Genomic DNA, 7700 nt, shown 5'->3' with positions numbered 1-7700 from the left:
CTGAGGGTTGCTGGAGTGGGGGGTGGGGTGGGAGGGATGGGGTGGCTGGGTGATAGACACTGGGGAGGGTATGTGCTATGGTGAGCGCTGTGAGTTGTGCAAGACTGTTGAATCACATATCTGTACCTCTGAAACAAACAATGCAATATATGTTAAGAAAAAAAAAAGAAGAAGGTAGCAGGAGGGGAAGAATGAAGGCGGGGGAAATCGGAGGGGGAGACGAACCATGAGAGACTATGGACTCTGAGAAACAAACTGAGGGTTCTAAAGGGGAGGGGGGTGGGAGGATGGGCTAGCCTGGTGATGGGTATTAAAGAGGGAATGTTCTGCATGGAGCACTGGGTGTTATGCACAAACAATGAATCATGGAACACTACATCAAAAACTAATGATGTAATGTATGGTGATTAACATAACAATAAAAAAATTTTTTTAAAAAGAGCCCCCTTTTTTTTCTTAAATAAGACAGGAAACGGCATCTTATCTTTTCCTCGCTGCATGAGCAGCAGACCTGTTGGTTTTGATGCAGCACGATATCTGTAACAAGGGCCTTTGATAAGCTTGCTCGATCATGGGAGGACAGAGGCTACCTGCTAATGTTAGAACGAGCTCTTCTCACAATGCCTCTTATAAGTGCTGATCTCATGCTGGATCCACAGAGGTGCCCCCAGCACCATAAGGTGCTGCAGTTAAAGCTTCTGGAATATTGCAATGGCACTTGGCGGCGGGGGGGGCGGGCTATGTCTTTCTTGTACATGCATACTCTTTTGGAACAGCTAGAGTTAAAGGATGAGCAGGAGTTTGGGTTTTGAGCCACAAAGTTTCAGACACCCACCACAGATGCCTCTGCCCTGTTTCACGACATGTTCTTTTCTGAGAAACACATTCAGTGGTTGAGCATTAAGTCCTGTGGTTGAAAGAAATGTCCTGCTCGCCACCATCAGCCCTCCTTCCTCCATGTGACTCTCACAGCAGCAGGGTCTGGAGGCAGGAAGATTGTGTCTGTTTCCTCTCCACAGGGCAATTCCTGGGGGACCTGGTGAATGGCATGGACAAGGTGGCCCACGTTGCCCGAGGTGACCCCTGCCACAGAGAGTCAGCCGTCCTTTGTCATGCCGATGGAGAACTCCTTGGTCAGCCTCTCCACCTGCTCGGGCGTTAGTGCCATGACACAGAACATGCCATCTGGTCAGTCATGTGCTGTCAGCCGTGGGAGGAGCCCTTCTTCTTGAGGCCAGAGACCAGCTGAGTCCGCATGCCCATGATGCAACCGGCCATGCCTTGTACGGCCTGCCGCCATTGATTCGCAGGTCAGGGTTGGTCAGGATGGTCGAGGCGATCCATGCCCCATTGATTAGAGGGTTGGAATACACAGGACAGATCAAGACCTTCAAGTGTGACTCCACCCTTTTGGCTTCAGCGTCTCTGCAGCCCACAGGGAGGGCTCCCACATGCCCACCCATGTTCTTGGCACAGGATTGGCAGAGACCAACATGAATGCCCTGGTCAATGAAGTGGCATACAGCCCACCATCCTTGTTACCATCACCACAGGCAAAGCCTTGGTTGACCGTGTCAGAGAATGAGAAGAGCTTGTTTGTCTTCACCACTGTTGCTATTTCCTTCCACTGCTCAGGGCGAGGGTCCACTCCCGTGGAACTGTGGGCACAGGCATGCAGGAGAAGAACACTTTGCTGTGGCATTTTGGAAATGTCCTCTATAGCGCCTGTGAAGTCAAAGCCGCACGTCTTGGGGTCATAGTATCGATAACCGTGTAGCTGTGTGCAGCATCCCTGAAGATGGGTGTGTGATTTCTGCAGGATGGTTTGGGCAGAAAGACATCTCGGCTGAACTTTAAAAATCTTTGCAGAAAATCGACTCCAATCCTCAAGGCCCTGGTTCCAGAAAGGTGTGCAGGGTGACATACCGGCTGCGTTCAACACTTGGTTGTTCTCACCTGGGGCTAGTTCTGCAGGTGCCTTAACAAAATTCAGCAAGTCCTACAATGGGCAGGTATTTGTCCAATTTTTTTGCAGCAAACTGGGCCTCTGCCTTCTGGACACGAGGAGCATATAAGGCTTTTCATTATCATCCCAGTGGGCACCAACTCCCAGATGCCTCTTTTTGCCGTTGGTGTCTCTCTTAAAGGCTTCTGGGGCTCCCGGGATGGGATCTGGGGCCCCAATTCCACATGGGTCCACCAGGAGCTGGCTCTGGCAGAAGCCACAGCAGCAAGGTCTGGGTGGAAGGTGGCAGTGACCCCGGGCGGGATTCGACCAGGATGTGGCAGGACAGTGGCAGGGGGAGGGGGTGAGAGGTGAGGGGAGGGAGAACCGTGGGGAGCTACAGGGCAGAGCAGAGGGCCACAAGTGGGACGTCTTTAAGCAGGAGAATAACATCATCATATTCTGACTTTAAAAGGTTAGTGTGATTGTGGTGTTTCTTTCCCACAGAAGCTGTGTATTCTACCTCTTTCTGAACACCTCAGGGTAGCTATCATATACTATGAGTATGTGCTGAATAGACACATGATGATGATGAAGGAGTGGAGAAACAGCAGGCCCCAAACTGGCCTTGGGCAGACAACGTTCCTACACCTCCTCTGTGCTCCTAAGAGCCTTAAAGTTCCTTAGGCACTTTTCTTTCTTCTTCAGCCAGTATTGGTTGAAGGGAATTCCATCTGTAGACATATCCTTCATCATCTGCACTTTGTTAAAATAAACTCATTTCTTTCTGTTTATGGTCTGCATAGAAATCAAATAGACTCAATGATCAGTTTCCTTCCTCTGTTGAACAATTATTTATTGAGCACCTGCTAGGTTCTAGGCATTATACTTGCCTTTATAAGGAGTCTAAATCACCACCACCAAAAACAAAATCACTTCAATACCAAGGGATGATTATATTTTATCAAAAGTTCATATGGAGTAGTTATTTGGGGGGGGTACTCTTAATAAGAAATAAATTACAAATGACAGTTAAGTTTTCAAACCAGTCCAGAAGATCTTATGTAACTTCATGGTAGTAACAAAAGAATGAGCTCAAGTCCCTTCTCTGTGTGTGTGTATGTGTGTGTGTGTTTGTCTATCTGTCTTGATGGTAAAGTTGCACAATGCTTCTTTTCTACATATGAATTTCTAGCTAAAATTCTGAAATAGATGACGTTTACCTCTGGTTTCCTTCCATTTCCTTTCTACACTCTGTCATAGTGGCAGTTTCCCTATAGACCCCCAGGCCTCCCGCCTTCTCCTGCAGCCTGGCCTTGGACTAGCCCCCTGCCTACGGGCAGCCCATCCCCTGGAGATGTCCTGTCTGTTTGGACATATGCCCTTATGTCAACTGGCATGAAAACCAAATACATGGCTGGGTGGAGGTGGGCTTAGAGAAAAGGAAGCACAGAGGACTAAGGGATTTACAGTCTACAGGGGAGACAGACATCAAACAATTACCTAATTATAATTGGGATAAGGATAAGAAGTTTAGGGTGCTATGAAAGCATATAATACAATGATCAACCAAGCCTGGGATTAGGAAACCCTCACTAAGAAAATGGCACTTAAGGTGACTCATGAATCATGAATAGGGATCTTTACGTAACATAGAGAAGTCCTATTCTTCCATGTGAGCTCCTCTTTTGTTCTCACCTAAATCCCTGGTTCTCCCATAAATGTCCTGGTCTCCAAAAGCACCATCCTTACCAGATCAAGCCCAGGACAAGTACACTGACAAGGTGTCAGCTACCCTGGATTGGGAGCCCCTGGAGGGGAATCAAAGCCCTCTGCATGCATGTCCTCGGCCTATACCCTTCTGACCAAGAGTCGAATTAATTGTGTAACCCAGGGACTCTAAACTGTGTGTGGTAAGAAAACAGGCTTAGGGGTTGAGCCATACTGGCCTCAAATCCTGAGCCTACCTAAGGAGCCGTACAACTCTGGAAGCATTACTTAACCTCTTCAAGCTCCAATTTCCTCCTTGGTAGTACAGGGGGAAAACATGGCCGCCTTTTATTGTATCAGGATGATTGGACTTCAATAAGCAGAAACCCTTGCTTAAACCAGCTTAAACAATAAGGAGATGTATCATCTCACAGGAGGGGCAGTAGATCAGAAGCCTGGTTGCATTTCTCTGAGATTCTCTAGGTCCACCCCGCTCCTTGTGTAAGCTCCAACCTCGGGCAAGTAGCAAGATTCCAGGAATGAGATTAAAGTTCATCATGGACTAAAGAAGAGAAGTTTTTTTCCATGGCTCTCTCTCAGGAGTGAGGATACATTCCCAGAACCTCTGGCACCCTTCCCCGTCAAGCTTTGTTGGCCAAAATTTGGTCATATGCTCCTTCCTGAAACAGAAACTGTCAAAAGGAATGGAAGGAACCTCAGACAAACCAGAGCCAGCCTCATGCTGAGGATGGGGTGACTTCTCCTGGGGCACATGGCTGCTGGGTGGGGTTGGGGGTGGATAACTGAACAGAATTAGGGCTCTCTGGGAAGGAGGAAAGGGGTCATGGATGCTGGGGAGTGTGTGGGAAGCGTTCAGTGAGAGTCGCACCTGAAGCTCTTATTACTGTGCTTGACTTATATAAATAGCTAGTCAACATTAACTTGGTAAAAGGGCGATGGGGGAAGCTCCTACAGTTCTACAGAAACCAAATAACAAGTATATCCACCTCAGCTCAGTGGCATTTGCTGTAACAACCCCCTACTCCTTCCCTAAGAATATCCATTCTATAACAATAGGCCTGGCAGTTGACAGGTACCTGGGAGCAGGAGGAGCTGTGACACCTAGAAAGATCTCTAGAAAACCTTGTAGTATGTGGAGGCTCAAAAGTCATAAACTGATAGCTGTCCATCCCTACAGAAGGGAGAAGGGCAGCTCAATGCAAGATGCCTGGGTTTCCTCCAGAATCTTACACACCCAACACTTGAGAAACCAGAAGCCCACTTGGGCCCTTCAAGCTTTCTGTCTCCAGCTTCCTTCTGCAAACATCCCCACCATACCCCACAGATCCCTGCTCCGCCAGGCCCACCCTCCACAAAAACTCACCCTGAACACTGGATCCCAACAAGAGCTCTGGTAACCTATCCACTGTGACAATGGGGACCCCCCCCTTCCATCTTGGAAATACAAGCTTCAGACATTTTCAGAGCCTTCTAGCAGGCAAATCTACGGAAACCCTACAGGAGAAAGCCTGCTGGCGGTGGTGGGGTTGGTGTTAGTTTCGAACCATTTTAGTTCTTCTAAATGCAGTCAGCATGGCCTCAAATAGCTGACTCCTGATAATCTCATTCAGCAGTTTGCCTCTTTTAGTTTGTTTCTTTAACCCATTTGGCGCCTTACCTTAGTTTCTACTTGTTATTTGGCCCCTGAGATTGCTGACCCAGGGTAGAATGTTTGTTTTGGCTCTGACCTTGCATTCCTCTGGGGACGTGACTTTCAGTATTTACCTGTCCAAATGCCAGCAATAGATGCCTCATTCTTCAGCCCATCCCAACCCATAGACCAAGGCCAGTCTCGCCTGCCCCAGGAAGGCAACTAGAGGAGAAAATTCTGGGCTGGAGACTCATCTCTACTTCCCCTCCACCCCGTGAACTCTGCTCCTTCAGCGCTCTGCACATGTAGGAGGAAAGCAATCTGACTGAATCAATTCCATCTCGTGTGTGAATTACTAGTACCCTTTGCACACTTAAGCATATATTTTAAGTATATTTCTGGTTTTTATTTTTAAATTTTTATTATTTATTTATTTATTTTAGGGGGGTGCAGAGGCAGAGAGAGAATCTTAAGCAGGTTCCATGCCCAGCATGAGCCCACCCTCAGGACTCGATCTCATGACCCTGAGATCATGATGTGAGCCGAAACCAAGAGTGGGATGCTTCACCGACTGAGCCACTCAGGTGCTCCTATTTCTGGTTTTTAGAAGTAAACAAAGGTAACAACACAAAGCAAAGTATTGGGGGTAGAAGATGTTTCCAGCTGGTAGAAGTCACTCCTACCTGAGAGGTAGAATCTCCCTAGGTCTAGTCTCAGCTGCCTCTATTTTCACATCTCTTACTCTACTTCTGAAGTCATGGAACCCATAAACGTTTCAGTTTTTCAAATGACTTCTATGGTTGTCACAGTGGGTACACAGGTAAGGGGAAAATATGCTCCGTTTTTTTGTGTGTGACTTGGCATATGGAGCTACTTGCTTCCCATTGTAGCTTGAACAGTCGCTCTGATTATTACCTTTGTGTATTTCTGTCTCACGTAATAGAAGAGCTCCATGGAAAGAAAGGCAAGAAGGGGAATAAATTAGACTTATCTTAAGAAAGGAATAAGTTGGGTTTTAAAGTGTAAAATAAGGATTTGAATTGTGTCTTGAATTTTAGTACAGTAGCCACCCCCCCTTGTCTGTGGAGGATACATTCGGAGGCCCCCAGTGGATGTCTCCAACCACGGCTGGTACTATGCTTTTTCCTATACACACATGCCTATAATAAAGTTTAATTTATCAGTTAGGCACAGTAAGAGATTAACAACAGCAAGCAATAAAAAAAAAATTATACAATATTTACAATATACGATTATTACCATACACTATAATAAAAGTTATGTGAATGTGGTCTCTCTTAAATATCTTATTGTACCGCACTCACCCTTCTTCTTGTGATGATCTGAGACAATAAAATGTCTGTGTGATGAATAGAAGTGAGGAGAGTGACATAGACATTGTGATGTGGTGTTAAGCTATCTTGACCTTCCAAGGATACATCAGGAGGAGGACTATCTGCTTCCAGACCTTGGTTGACCAACTATAACTGAAACCACGGGAAATGGCCTTTGACCCCAATTCCTGGCACTTGGAACTTCCTGGGTGATGGGAGTGCCTCTGGTTCAAGTGAGGAGAGCCTGGGTGGTCCCAGCCAGCTTCAGGATGGGGGCTGGACACCAGAACGATCACGCCGTGATTAGAAGCTTGGAACTTTCATCTCCACCCCCCATTCTCAAGGGAGGGAAGAGGGGCCAGAAAACAAGTTAATAATTAATCCAATTTACATGATGAAGCCTCCATAAAAATCCCTAAAGTGTTCCAGAGCTCCTGAGTTGGTAAACACATTCATGTGCTGGGAGGGTAGCACATCCTAAATCTATGGGGACAGAAACTCCTGTGCTTGGGACCCTTTTGGACCATCCTCTGTATCTTTTTTTTTTTTTTTAAGATTTTATTTATTTATTTGACAGAGAGTGACACAGTGAGAGAGGGAACACAAGCAGGGGGAGTGGGAGAGGAGAAGCAGGCTTCCCGCCGAGCAGGGAGACCGATGCGGGGCTCGATCCCAGGACCCTGGGATCATGACCCAAGCCGAAGGCAGACGCTTAATGACTGAGCCACCCAGGCGCCCCCATCCTCTGTATCTTTTAATTTGCATCCTTTATCATATTCTTTATTATACAACAAACTGGTACATGTAAGTAAATGTTTCCCTGAGCTCTGTGAGACATAATAGCAAATTATTGAACCTGAGGAGGGGGTCACTGGAACCCCCAATTTGTTGTGGCCAAATCAGAAAGAAGTATGAGTGACCTGGGGACTACGACCTACAATCGGTGTCTGGAGTGGGGTTGTCTTGTGAAACTGAGTCCTTAACCCGTGGGGTCTTCTGCTAACCCCAGATAGACAGTCTCAGAGCTGAGCTGAATTGTAGGACACCCAGCTGGTGTCAA

General features: G+C 46.9%; 1 pseudogene; it reads right to left on the bottom strand.

The window, feature by feature from the left end:
• Positions 1 to 940: 940 nt before the first annotated feature.
• Positions 941 to 5492, bottom strand: LOC118009796 (annotated as a pseudogene).
• Between the last annotated feature and the right edge of the window lie 2208 nt (positions 5493 to 7700).

Source organism: Mirounga leonina, unplaced genomic scaffold (assembly GCF_011800145.1).
Source record: "Mirounga leonina isolate KUSES-001 unplaced genomic scaffold, KU_Mleo_1.0 Mir_128, whole genome shotgun sequence".
In the NCBI taxonomy this organism is placed as follows: domain Eukaryota; kingdom Metazoa; phylum Chordata; class Mammalia; order Carnivora; family Phocidae; genus Mirounga; species Mirounga leonina.
Note: the sequence above shows the minus strand (reverse complement) of the source record. Positions and strands in the feature narration are given on the sequence as shown.